Here is a 13,339-nt window from a genome sequence, read left to right as displayed (position 1 = left end):
AAAAATTAAAGGTGTAAAAATTAAAAATGTTGTATTTATTATTTTATTGTATATTTGAAAAACCAAAGAGAAACTGAAAAAGTTTTTTTCATTTTTTGTAGGTTTTTTTGGGATAATTAAAAAAATATATTTATTTTAGAGAGCACAAAAGCATGAACAGAGGAGAGGGGCAGAGGGAGGGAGAGAGAGAGAGAGAGAGAGAGAGAGAGAGAGAGAGAGAGAATCTTAAGTAGACTCCATGCTCAGCCCAGAGCCAAACATGGGGCTCAGTCCCATGACCCTGGGATGACTTGAGCTGAAATCAAGAGTTGAACACTCAACAGACTGAGCCACCCAGGTGCCCCGGTAATTTTTTTATTACAAAGAACAAATAAATTTGCCAAGAAAACAGGGTGCACATTTCAAATCTATAAATTAGTAGCCCTTCAGTTAGAATCAACACTAGTTTGTGGGTATAAAGAAAAAAGACTCCATCCACAATGGAATGACAAAAACAAACTTACCATTAGTGTTTAAGATCTAGATAAAGAAAACAGTAACATTCTTCTGAGAGACAAAGAGAAAATGTGTTCAAATGACAAGGCATGCCATGATTCTGGATGGAGAAAACCTATGTCAATTCTTTCTAAATCAATCTATATGTGTAGTGCCATTTTACTGAATATACCAACAGGCTTATTTGAGAAACAAAGAGCTGATTTCAAAGCCAATACAAGTGAATAAATAATAACATCCAAGTAAATTCTAAAAAGGAAGAATATTGAGAAGGGACAACCCTTAATGTTAAAATACTGTATAAAGCAAAATGATTTGGAAAGATCATAGATCATAGATCATAGCTACATGAATAGACACACCCGGGAAACAGAAAACAACTCAAATAAATGGTCCCAGATGTACACAGGGATTAAGTATAAGATCAAAGTGTCTTCAAATCAGTAAGGAATAGAAAGATTATTCAACAAATGGTACAGAATAACCAGATGGCTGTCTGAAAGAAAAGACTAGTTGGATCAACAGTATAATTTAAAAATGAAATTTAAGAGTACAAGAAAACATCGTAGTGATTTTTGATAAATAGTCTCTAAGAGGAAAAGGTCTTCTAAAACATGATCAAAAACAAAACAAAACAAAAAAACAAACCAAAAAAACCCACACCAGATGTAATGAAACAAAAAAAATGTGAAAAATTGACAATGAAAAATTTTGGCATAGCAAAGCCCACAGTAGCCAAAATCAGAATTCTCAAGGGCAAAGTGAGAAAATATTTGCAATTTATATCTTAGGAAATGAGGACCCACTTCCCTAATATATAGTAAAAAAATAACCAAACTCCCATAAACATTAAAAGATCAACAATCCAATAGAAAAATTAAAGGGGTATTTCAAGAAAAAATAATAACCCTTAAACATATGTAATTATGTTCAAACTTCTAAGACGATAAATGCAAATACAAATTACAGTGAGATACCATTCCCACTCATCATATTAGGAAATACGTTAAAAACGTGTTACTACATGGGTTGTGAAGAATGTGGGAACAGCCACTTTCCTACGCTGATGGCGGGAATGTAAACTGGTGGCACCTCTAGGGAGGCCAATTCATCAGTAGCTATCAAAATTACAACTGCCAAGTATTTTTGACACAGAAATAGCACATCTACATATTCCTCTACAAATATACTTGCACAAGTATATTCACTGTTGCCGTATTTATAAGAGCAAAAGATTGAAAACAATGTTTTGTCCAATACTCCACTGAAAATTTTTTCTCTTTATTGCCTTGGGCATGGTAACAATGTTGATTTTCAAGTTAGTCTCTGAATTTCTGGGACCCCTCTGGATCTGTGTTTATTTCCTATTGTTTCTATTAATTTTTCTTTGGCTTTCTTTGGCTTTCTTGGTTGGTTTGGGTGGCCGGGACTTTCTATTTGTAAAACTGTTTCTAAAAATAATGGGAAGCCATCTGCGGTTCTATTCCAACAGAGAAGATTTACCTTTGCTTCCACCAAGAGCTATTAGCAATCTTGAATCATCTCAATCCAATTTCAGAATTAGGAAGATGTGATCAGTCCCCATGAGGGCTTGTCACTTGTGGTTCATTCATTCCTCAGGTTCATCCCTTTGCAGTCTCAGCCCAAAGTTGAGAGGTCACCTTGGAGTGTCCATAACTCCTTCTCATCGCATGAGGTTGTCATGAAGTCCTCAGCATTTTTTTCGTTCAGGTATAAAGCACCCTCAGAGGCTGGGCTCACTCACAGTCCTGGATTTCCATTCCCCTCAGCTCCTAACCAAATAATTCCTGACTCTCTTTTTAACCCTCTACTATCTTCAGGTAGACATTTTTTTTTTTTTTTTTAACATTTAGCTAGCTTTTCTGGTTGTCCTAATGGTTATTTATTCCATATTATCTTTCATGATGACCAGGGACAAAATTCCAAAAAAAAACCCATAGGTGTTCATCAATCAATAAATTACGGTACATTTATACAACAGAATAAATTATTGCGTATTTATGGGTAAATAACATTATGGTTAAATAACAAAAATGTTAAGTCAATTACGGTACATTTACACAAATACAATGCTATTTGGCTACAGAGACTTTTAGGTGCTGATATAGACGAATCTTCAAAATATATTGCTTAGTGAAAAAGCAAGGTACAGAGCAGTGGATGTGGTATGCTATCATACCATATCATATGCTAGAGGTATGCTATACCTCTAGAAGGAGTCAAAATAATTGAATACTTAGATTGTTTGGGGCCTAGAAAAATGTATAGCCAAGGCATGGAAGTGAGAAGAAAATTCTTCATTGTTTTTATCATTTTATACATTTGAATTTTGACACCAGTAATATATTATCTGTTTGATATAAAAGATAAAATAAACATTAAATGATAAAAAATGGGTAAAGCTATGTGCATGAACCTGTTTGTCGCCGCAGTACTTACAATAGCAAAAAATTAAGGCAAACTAAACGTTCAACCGTAAGAAAATAGTTATGTCGGGTGCCACTGATGGCATCTTCTGCGATGATATTAAAAATAAATAGGGAAGTTATGGAGAAGCCTGGATACACTACTTTTCTACTGCTGTGTGATAGATGAACACAAACTTAGTGGCATGAGACATCATTTATTCTCTCATTGTTGTAGAGATCAGAAGTCTCTCCCGATAAAGCTGGGTTCTCTGCTCAAGGCTTCACAAGGTTCAAATCGAGTTGTCAGGTGAGCTGAATTCTCATCCTAGAACTCTGCCTACCTCAATGGAAAATGCATTATCATTAAGGAAAGAAAAGAACGATGAGTCTTAAACATATGCAAAGATATTCAATCTTACTAGTAAGAGAAATTACACTGAAGTACACTTTTTATCAGTCAGACAAAAAGTTTTAAAAATTTGGTAACACGCTCAATTGGAAATGGTATATGGAGACCATTGCTTTCTTACATTATTCTAACTTGTATTAAAATATTGTATACAGAAATATACATAAACTATGATAACAACCAGGTAAAAATAGGTGTGTGTGTGTGTGTGTGTGTGTGTGTGTGTGTGTGTGTGAAAGAGAAATAAAAGGGAGTGGACAAAAATGTTAATAGTCACACAAAAGAATTTGTGTCACTTAATTTATCATTATTTTTGAGATTTTTAAGTAAAGTTATTATTTTCTTTTATCATTAAAATTGTATTTAAAAGGAAGAACAGTAACTTTTTCAGTATGTTTTTACCACTGCACACACAAAAAAGAGTAGATTTATTGCAGTGTACCAGATCATTGCTATTTGCTGGTATTGCTGAGATTAGGACATAGGTCCCCAACTCTGGGTCCTCATGTGCTATGTTGTCCGGTCTCTTGCTGGAAAACTCCAGGCATACGAGACTATGACAATTATGGAATGCCTGTTATTTCCTGTGTGCTCACTACTTGCTAGGTACGTTTGTGTGCAGTTAACCCTCATGACAATCCTATACGATAAGTATTATTTCATAGTGTCACTGGGTTTTTAATTGCAGCTCTGCTCCAGAAAAACTGAGGGACTTGGCAAGGATTCCACCCCTCTTCGCTCAGTTTCCTCCTTTATAAAATGGAGCAAGAGTCATAAGAGTTGTAACTAAAATGAGCCAGATACCATTAATACCCTGCCTGTATCCTCTCAGCACTTAACCACACCCATGCATGCTTAGTTAGCTTCCAACTGGCAGCACCTATGACTTTTTACCTGAGGTTTTCCTCTGACCAGGAAACCCCTTCTATTCACATGTGGGAAAGTCTAGAAGCCTTCTACCTTCCTCTAACAACTCTTAATCAACGAATAACTGTGGAGTGCATACATAGTCCCTGAGCTACCTCAGCCCCTGGGCAAAATGACTGAAGTGCTTGTTCCATTCAATTTCCCATTGTTCTACTTACCCCCAGAGTAATCCCTTGACAATATACTTTCTTTTTCTTTCTTTCTTTCTTTCTTTCTTTCTTTCTTTCTTTCTTTCTTTCTTTCTTTCTTTCTTTCTTGTAGAAAGAATATTTAACATGAGATCTACCCTTTTAACAAGTGTTTGGCTGTACAGTATAGTATTATTAACTATAGGCATGATGTTGTACAGCAGATTTCTAGAATTTATTCACCTTCCATAACTGAAACTTTATACCCATTAAACAACTCCCCATTTCCCCTTCTCTAAAGCCTTAGCAATCACCATTCTACTCTCTGTTTTCCATGGGCTTGGCTATTTTAGATATCTCATATAAGTAGAATGATAAAGTATTTGTCCTTCTAGGACTGGCTCATTTCACTTAGCATAACAACCTGTAGGTACATCTGTGTTGTAGCATATTTCAGGATTTTCTTCTTTTTTAAGTTAAGGCTGAATAACATTCCATTGTACATTATACCACATATTCTTTATTCATCTGTCAGTGGACATTTGGGTTGTTTCCACATCTTGACTATTCTGACTAGTGCTGCAGTGAACACGACTTCAATCAAGGTTTGATCAGGGCTGTGGTCTCATCTGAAGACTTGACTGGGAAAGGATCCACTTCCACACTCACAGTCTTGGAAAAATTCAATTTTCCAGCAGTTATTGGACTGAGGGCCTGTTTACAGCTGGCTATTGGCTAGAAACATTCTTGAATTCCTTGCCACATGCGCCTTCCTACTTGGCAGTATGCAAATTGAGAAGGCAATAGAGAGAATCTGCTAGCAAGATGGAAGTCAAAATTTTATGTCACCCAATTAAAGAAGTGACAAGCTATATATTTTTTTCTTATTCTAATGGTTAGAAGTCACTAGGCAAGCCCACATTCAATGGGAAGGGATAGGAAGAGGGTGTGACTGCCAGGAGGCAGGGACCATTGGAAGACATACTGCAATATACCTGTCACACCAGTCAATTTTAGATCATTCTGATAGGAAGGAAAGAGCCTAGCTCTTTCACAAAACATTCTTTTTCTGTTTCTTTGAGGTATTCTTGCAATCTTAACAGGAGATTTCCCTCATGAAATTAGCTTTTACTTAAGCAAATATATTCCAAGAATGTGATATAGCTCTAACATTCTAACATGTTATGGGTAACAATAAGAAGCCAGAAGGAAATCAAAGTTATTCATGAATAGCTGAATTGCAGAAAACCGGGAGAGTACATTCAATATTGGTGGACCAATATGGATACTGGATGTTGACAAACTTAAATCAACATATCTGCATTGAACATACTCTTTTGTATACAAAAGTAGAAACTTGAAATGTATTCGGAAAGAAATCAAATAGAATTAGACTTAAATGTATATATTTCAGTCATCTTTGCTGATATTGTTCATGCTTTCACTTTTAGCAAGAGCCATTATGCTTCTGCTTACAAATGTGATGAAGAAGAACTTGTTCCTTAAAGTAGAAATAAAAATGACTATAAAAATCAGAGTCCATGCTATTATTACTCACTCCTGACAGGGGTGTGCTTACAGAGTACAAAGGGCTGCCTTCTCTCTAATCTGAGAGGATGTTCCAGCCCACCAAATGAAAAATAAAGCTACCTTCAACAGCAGCCAAGGAGTTAAGAAGCTGGGTATGAAATTATGTCTCCCTCATTACCTGCAATGCATGGCTGAAATCATTTGAAGTAACGCCTGGAAATCTCTACTAAAACAATCACAAGGTGGGTTGGGAGTTTATGCCTTTTGACCAGGTCCACAGCCCACATTTGCCACAGAGAATTTTAATTGATATTATTCTAGAGAAGAATTCCTATGCTAGTATTAAATCAGGAAAAAAAACAATTGAACGCTGCATTATTCATCTTTCCAGCATAAATGAAAATAGAATGGATTTAGAGTAAAAAACTACTTTTCAGCAAGGAGAGGGCTTCTAAGTAACCAGACTATCAACTACAAGGATTGGGCCCAATATTACAAAAATATATGTGACAGATGAATAAAAATGTTATTTCTTTTCTGTTTTTCTAACAACTGCACTCAGATATCTGTAGGCTTTTTGAGGAGTTGTTGACTTTTTTTTTAAGTTTATTTATTGTGTGTGTGAGAGAGAGAGAGAGCGTGGGAGGGGCAGAGAGAGAGAGGGAGAGAGAGAGAATCTCAAGCAGGCTCTGCACCATCAGTGCAGAGCCCAATACAGGGTTCAAACTCACGAATCCTGAGATCATGACTCAAATGGAAGCTTGATGCTCAACCAACTGAGCCACACAGGCTTCCCTAAAAAATGTTATTTCTAAATCACTTTTTCCATAGCACAAATAAGGCAACTGCTTTTTCTTTGTACTATGTATGATTCCAAAGCATTGCTTTTATCTTTTTATTTTTTTAATTTTTTTTAGAAAGAGAGAGTGAGCACATGTGCAAACAAAAGTGGGGGAGGGACAGAGGGAAAGAGGGAGAGAATCCTAAGCAGGTTCCATGCTCAGCTCAGAGCCCAAAATGGGGCTGAATCTCATGACAGTGAGATCAAGACCTGAGCTGAAACCAAGAGTCTGATGCTTAACTGATTGAGCCACTCAGGCACCCCTCCTTTTATTTTGATAAGTTTGGAATAAAAATTGTCAGGAGTGCTTGGGTGGTTCAGTCAGTTAAGTGTCGACTTCAGCTCAGGTCATGATCTGACCTGAGTTTGAGCCCCACATCAGTCTCTATGCTGACAGCTCAGAGCCTGGAGCCCACTTCAGATTCTGTGTCTCCCCCTCTCTCTCTCTCTGCCCCTCCCTGGCTTGCTCTCTCTCTCAAAATTAAATAGACACTAAAAAAGAGAAAAAAGAATAAAAATTATCAAGCCATTGAGTATACATCTATATGTATATGTATATCTATAGAGACAGATCATCTTACTGAAAGTTTTAACTAGTACCATTGTATATTATATGTCTTTCTGACCTGTCTCCAACTTTGTCTTTATGTTTTTATTGTGTCCTTCCAGGCAAAGTGGAGAGCTAAAAGTGACCCTGAATCCAGAATGTAATTATTCATATACGTAAGATTTCTTTTCTTCTTAGAATTTATCAGAGAAGTTATCTTTGCCAATGAAGATAAGAAACCATTTACATTTTCAAAAACGTAAGAGAAAAGGCAAGGGGATTTGACATTTATTGAGCACCTAGTATGTGCCAACCATTTTTTTATGTATATCCTTTCATTGAACGATCAGTCCTATGAGGAAGTACTGTTATCCCAACACGATAAATGAGAAAACAGAAGCTGAGAAGACACAGAAGGAAGAAAATGAACATTTGTTGAGCAAGTGAATACTAACATGAGGTGCACTCTATATTTATACACTCATTTAAATTTTCCATATGCATACCCATGTTATGGTTAAAAAAACTGGGCTCAGAGTTGTTTAATAATTTACACAATATCATACACTTAGTAAGCAATTAAGTTGAACTAGAACTTGAGTGGATCTGATTCCTCATATTTTTCCCAATTATATCAAAATACTCCAGCATAAAATCCTTTAAATGTAGCCGCTAGCAGAGGCACTGAAAAATTTAGATGGCTTCCTCCTAGCTTATGAGGGAAAGGTTGCTATTTATAAAACTGTTGTGTTTCCCACCAGGGAAAGGCATCTGGGAACATTTCCAGAATTAAATTCATCCATAATTAAATAAATAAAATTAATAAGAGTAAATATTAGAAGCATCTTTCTTGGCTCAATTGTACATTCCAGTACAGGTACAGTCCCCAAATCTACTCTATTATAATTTCTTTCCCTTCTTTTTTCTTCCTACTAAAATTGTTGAACATTTATTCCTTCATTATAATTTGTTTTTAACTCACCCATCTCCTGCTCTAGATTAAGAGTTCCTTGGAATCAGGTACCTTGGTATATCTTAGACATCTAATACTGGCAATGACTGAATAAACAGATGAATTAATTAATAAACAAACAAGAAACAACAGGATACCAAGCCAAACTCATTACGTAGCTCTACTAAGCTTTGGAATAGTCTACAATATGGCACTCCCATTGAAGGTGATGTGATACCTCCAGGCTGCTTCAAGTTGTAGATTTAGCCTGGCAAGTACTTAGGTAGGATTCAGCTTACCTGAGTAGTACCCACCTCTGTCCCAGCACCATTCAAGATGCTCCGTTCTCAGTCGCTGAGAGACTATAGTCCCTCTGACTCTATGGTTCTCTAGGGCATACTTCTCCAACTTCTCCTCATTCCTCTATTCTAAATACATAATTTTTTTTTGATGTTTGCAAAAATGTTAAACGTAGACTTTCCTTTTGCTTAATAGAATGCCTACAGGAAATGGGGTAGAGGTTAAGAGCATGTCAGGTCAGACTAAACAGGTTCAAGACTAACTCTCATTTATTTATTAGCATGTGACCTTCAAAAAGCAGTATATCTAAGTTTCCACTTCTCATGAGTAGATGGGGATAATACGAGTACCTACCTCCAAGTATTACTGTAGAAATTATATGAGATGATGAACCAAATGCAGTGAGCATGGCTCCTGACATATTAATGTTTTAATAAACAGAATGAGAATACAAAAGTGTCTTTTTTCTTTGGCTGTCTGGTTTGTAAGTACTTAGGAATTAAAACCAAGAGAAAAGAGAAATCCCCTTTATCTTCCAAGAAAAAGTATTAATTGTGTAGTCTGGTTGCAAGGACAGGAATACCTATGGTTTGGCCCACTTTTAAATCCTGTGCCCATCCTGACACTGAGGCTGAGTGCTTTGGTTGGTGATGTAGGTGTTGGGACCTCCTCAAGGGTCTGGGGTGGGTAAGAGGGTGGAGAGGGGAGTGCTATCTTACCCAAACCACGTGGAGGCACTCACTAAGGGAAAACCAGACCAGAAAGAGCCTTAAAAGCTGCTCTGCATCCCTACAGGACTAAGCTAACCAGGAATAACCAACGCAAGATGATGAAACCTTCAAATACCTGTTTTCTCATATTTAAAACCAAAATATTAAGATAAAAAAGAGAGACAATCCAATTCAAGGCCTGTTCTGATTTAATTTAGTGGCCCCACAGAGGAATTATTGCCGTAGAGGTTACAGAGTTGGGTCTAAGCAGTGTTAGTGCAACGGACATATCCAGATATCCAAGTAGGTTAATAAGGCTTTTCTTTAATTGCCAATTTAGCTAAGAAAGAATTTCCTTGTAAGGACTCTTTCTACCATCTCCCATAAACTACCTAGATGCTTACTTCAAATTTCCACTTTGCCTATAGAGTCACACAGCCTTGAAAGGCATAGCTCCCCAAATTCACGCTAATCACTTGCCCCTACAGGAAGTACGCAAATAAAAGGATCAATTTTCTTCTCTATGTGTCTGTTCTTATTATATTTCAATATGACCACATGTATTCCCTTGTTGGAGTAAAGAATAAGTAACAAAATTCAGAGAGACATAAATTGCCAATACATCCTAATGTAGCTTTGTTCTAGAAGTTGTTACAAAAGTAAAAGTCATATTGATGCCAAGCTCCATAGTACTTAAATCAGGCCATTTAACAGTCTGAGAGTCATTTACCCATGAGTGGTAGTGGTGGTGGTGTTGTGTAAGTGTGTCAGTGCACCTGTATTTGTGTTTCCCTTATTCTCTCCCCTCACATTTCTCCTTACAAGAAATTTCTTCTCTCTATGATCCTCTACCACTCAAGCCATCAAACACGGTGGAATGAACACAATACTTAGACAATGTAACTTTGTTTCTTGAATAGAATATCAGACGTACAAGCAATTTTTTAATATGTTCACGTGAAAAGAGAAATAAGTAAATGTAGAAGGTAATTATGGAGGTCACAGAAAGTTTCTTTTCTCCTTTTGTTTTTAAATGAAACGTTCATTTTCTGGTTACAAAGTACAAGAAAATTCTGGGAATATATTGGGATGACCATTAAAACAGGATACGAAATATGAAAATCTCAAGTAATAAATAACGAACACAAATAGATGGTCTGCCAGTTTGTCAACCTCGAAGCCAAGCATTATAGTCTGGGATCTAAAATGAATAAAGAGGTCATAGAAAATGATACTGAGCCACACATACAAAGAAATCTCACTGAATTCTATTGTGTTCTTAAAACATGGATATTTGTGTGAGTAGTGCATACACTGAAACATCACTTTTATTTAGTACCACCAATTTTGGAGGAGTACAGCACAAGAAATGAAAACCTGGAACCAATTAGAGATGTTCCCAGTTCTGGGTCGAGCCTGTTTTCCCTGGAGGTTCTACAAGCCTACAGCCAACATTACTTTTATCAAATAAAACAATGGTTTCACAAAATGAAAAGATCACTGGATATTGTAGACTACCTTTGGAAAAGGGTCTTATGAAAACATATCTCAATCATTTTACTTGACAGGGCAACTCCATTATTAAAAGTGTATCTATCTTTCAACAAATCTTGATTCGTATCGGTAGCTTCCTTCCTAGTTCCAAAAGAGAATACTATCACCATGTGTTTACTATAGTAGAAAGGCTCTTATCATTGTATTATAAGTGGCCTGCTTCCTTAAAATTTGATCTTATTCCTTTCTTAAAGTCTAACTTAATATAATAATGTAATAGAATGTAATATAATGAATATAATATAATATAATATGTACCTATTACATAATACAATGTAACATGTTTATATTTATATTATTTAGATTATGTTTACTGTTATTCATATATTTATTTAACAGATAATACTTATATCTTATAATAATATAATTTATGAAATATATAACATAGTATAATCTATATTACTTACCTAATATGTAGTTATAATATATTAAAACATATATAAGTATCTATATATACATGCTTAATTATACCATTATGGGATGGACTGGAAATAGGGTTGAAAAAGAGTTCCCACTGAGATGTAATTCAGGGTCATGGATTAAGACATCGCAGTTTTAGTAATTCCCCAATCACCAGTATCTCATTCACAAAGCCTATTGCTTATAAATCTACCTCAGTTATCATCTTCTCTGAAGACACTTCCATGCCCATACTCTTACCACCAGAAAGATAGAGCTACTTTAAAAAATTCCACCAATATTTTGCACAATGAAGTAAAATGCCAATGAACATACAGAAAATTGCAGGCTTGCGCCAGCCATCTTGTACAAATTCTTATGATTACACTTGTCACATTGCACTGTAGTTGTTTATTTAATGCCAGTCTACACAGTGGGACTCTGACTTACCTGGGCATAAAGCCACATTCTACTCATTTTTGTATCCAGTGGCAGATACTGCCTGAACCAGGCCGCCATTACTGAGCCAATGCACCTATCTCTCAGCTGCTGGCAGTCTCAGCTGCTGATGGCCCATAGCAATCTTTCTCCAGACGGTTCTCTTTGGCCAATAGGAGCCCAGAAATGCCCAAGAGGAGAGCCCTCATCAAAGCACTGGATGATTGAAGGATACATGGGCCAACCTCTTGATTCAAGGTGGGAGGAGTCTGTGGTATTTTTCATGCCCTGCAGTTCCCGTGGAGATCAGGGCTAGAGACTGCTGAACCCACATGCCTGCCTAGCTTTCTCCCCTTTCAGATCTGCTTCCTTCATTTCCTTCCAGGCTTCTCCTGGAAACACCTCATCAGCTAATCACTCACACAAAAACCCCCATGTCAGACTACGCTTTTAGGAAATCTGACCTGAGACAGTGCGCAGTGATTTCTGTGACAAATGGTCTTTTCCTCCTATTAAACTCTGAGATCCATAAGAACAGAAAAGATGATTTATTCACCTCTTCATATCCAGTCCCTAACTCAGTGCTGATAGTAAACACTCAAAAAAAAGTTTATAAATTTGAATTTATGTGAGTATATTTACCTCATTCCTTATTCTTTTCTTGGATTGAATAGATAAATCCTAGGAAAAGAGAGCCATGGGTTTAAGGATTATAATTGCCATTATCATTTAATACCAACCTCTCTCTAAGACCTAATGAATACGAATTGTCAGGAGAAGTAGTAAGCTCTGAAATGAGGGTGGTGGTAAAGATACCCCTCCTCCCAATTCTATCTTATAGTAATATACATAATTAAACAGTATCTCATTAAATGGATAGATTCATTAACAGTAGCTAATGGCCATATATCAAACTGAATTTTCTTTTGTTTTCTTTTTCAGCTTCCCATGAGAACATTTTCCCATTCCTCACTTTCATCTTACTCCCATATTAAATCAGAATTAGGTTGGTAAATACAAAGCCAACTCTAGGAAGTAAAGATTTCTCAGTGGCATTTTCTCAGTTCCCACACAATATATCACCAGAGATTAAAACAAATATGGGGCTCTGGTCTCTACTGTATCTCTTGGAAATGGTCCTATTTCTCTTCACTATGGAAGATAGATCAGATTTCACCAAATGAATTAACAAAATCATTTAGAAGGACAAGAACTCCAACTTAATAAAAAACATGTACATATATCTAAATTAATCCAAAGGCACAAGTTTCTCCATCAGTGTTTCTGCTTAGACCTATGTCTTACTAAGAAAGTGGCAGAATTGCCATGGGCATAAAATAGAACAATACTCTCAACGTTCTAATTATAATTCCTGTTGCTAACTGATTGCCTCAAAGTCTGGCCAAGAAAGCATAAAAATAATTGACTCTTCACAAATACATTTTGTTTTGAGGTAGACATAGCTTTCTGATGAGAAAAGGCTCATTAGGTTTCTATTACTCAAACTTGTCTCCAATAGACAAGATCCAATTCTTAACACAATGACAAAAAATGACTCAAATACCATCTCTAAGCGGATTCACTCCTTGGGAACATTGGTATTTGGTCAGCTCTTCTGCAAACCGCCAGCTATCAACTGTATCTCAATTACACAGCTATGAACAAAACATGTGAGATGAG

General features: G+C 36.3%; 1 long non-coding RNA gene across 6 annotated transcripts in view; it reads right to left on the bottom strand.

The window, feature by feature from the left end:
* LOC109496181 overlaps window positions 1-13,339 on the bottom strand; it is a 255,448-nt gene that overhangs the window by 25,221 nt on the left and 216,888 nt on the right. The window contains exon 10 of one of the 6 annotated variants that reach the window (XR_006592395.1): window positions 8,573-8,758. The exons of the other annotated variants lie outside the window; for them this stretch is intronic. This is a non-coding gene — a long non-coding RNA (uncharacterized LOC109496181). The remainder of the gene's footprint in view (window positions 1-8,572; window positions 8,759-13,339) is intronic. 6 annotated transcript variants of the gene reach the window in all.

Source organism: Felis catus, chromosome F2, assembly GCF_018350175.1.
Source record: "Felis catus isolate Fca126 chromosome F2, F.catus_Fca126_mat1.0, whole genome shotgun sequence".
Taxonomy (NCBI): domain Eukaryota; kingdom Metazoa; phylum Chordata; class Mammalia; order Carnivora; family Felidae; genus Felis; species Felis catus.
The sequence above is the reverse complement of the archived record's forward strand: the minus strand, read 5'-3'. Positions and strand labels throughout refer to the sequence as shown.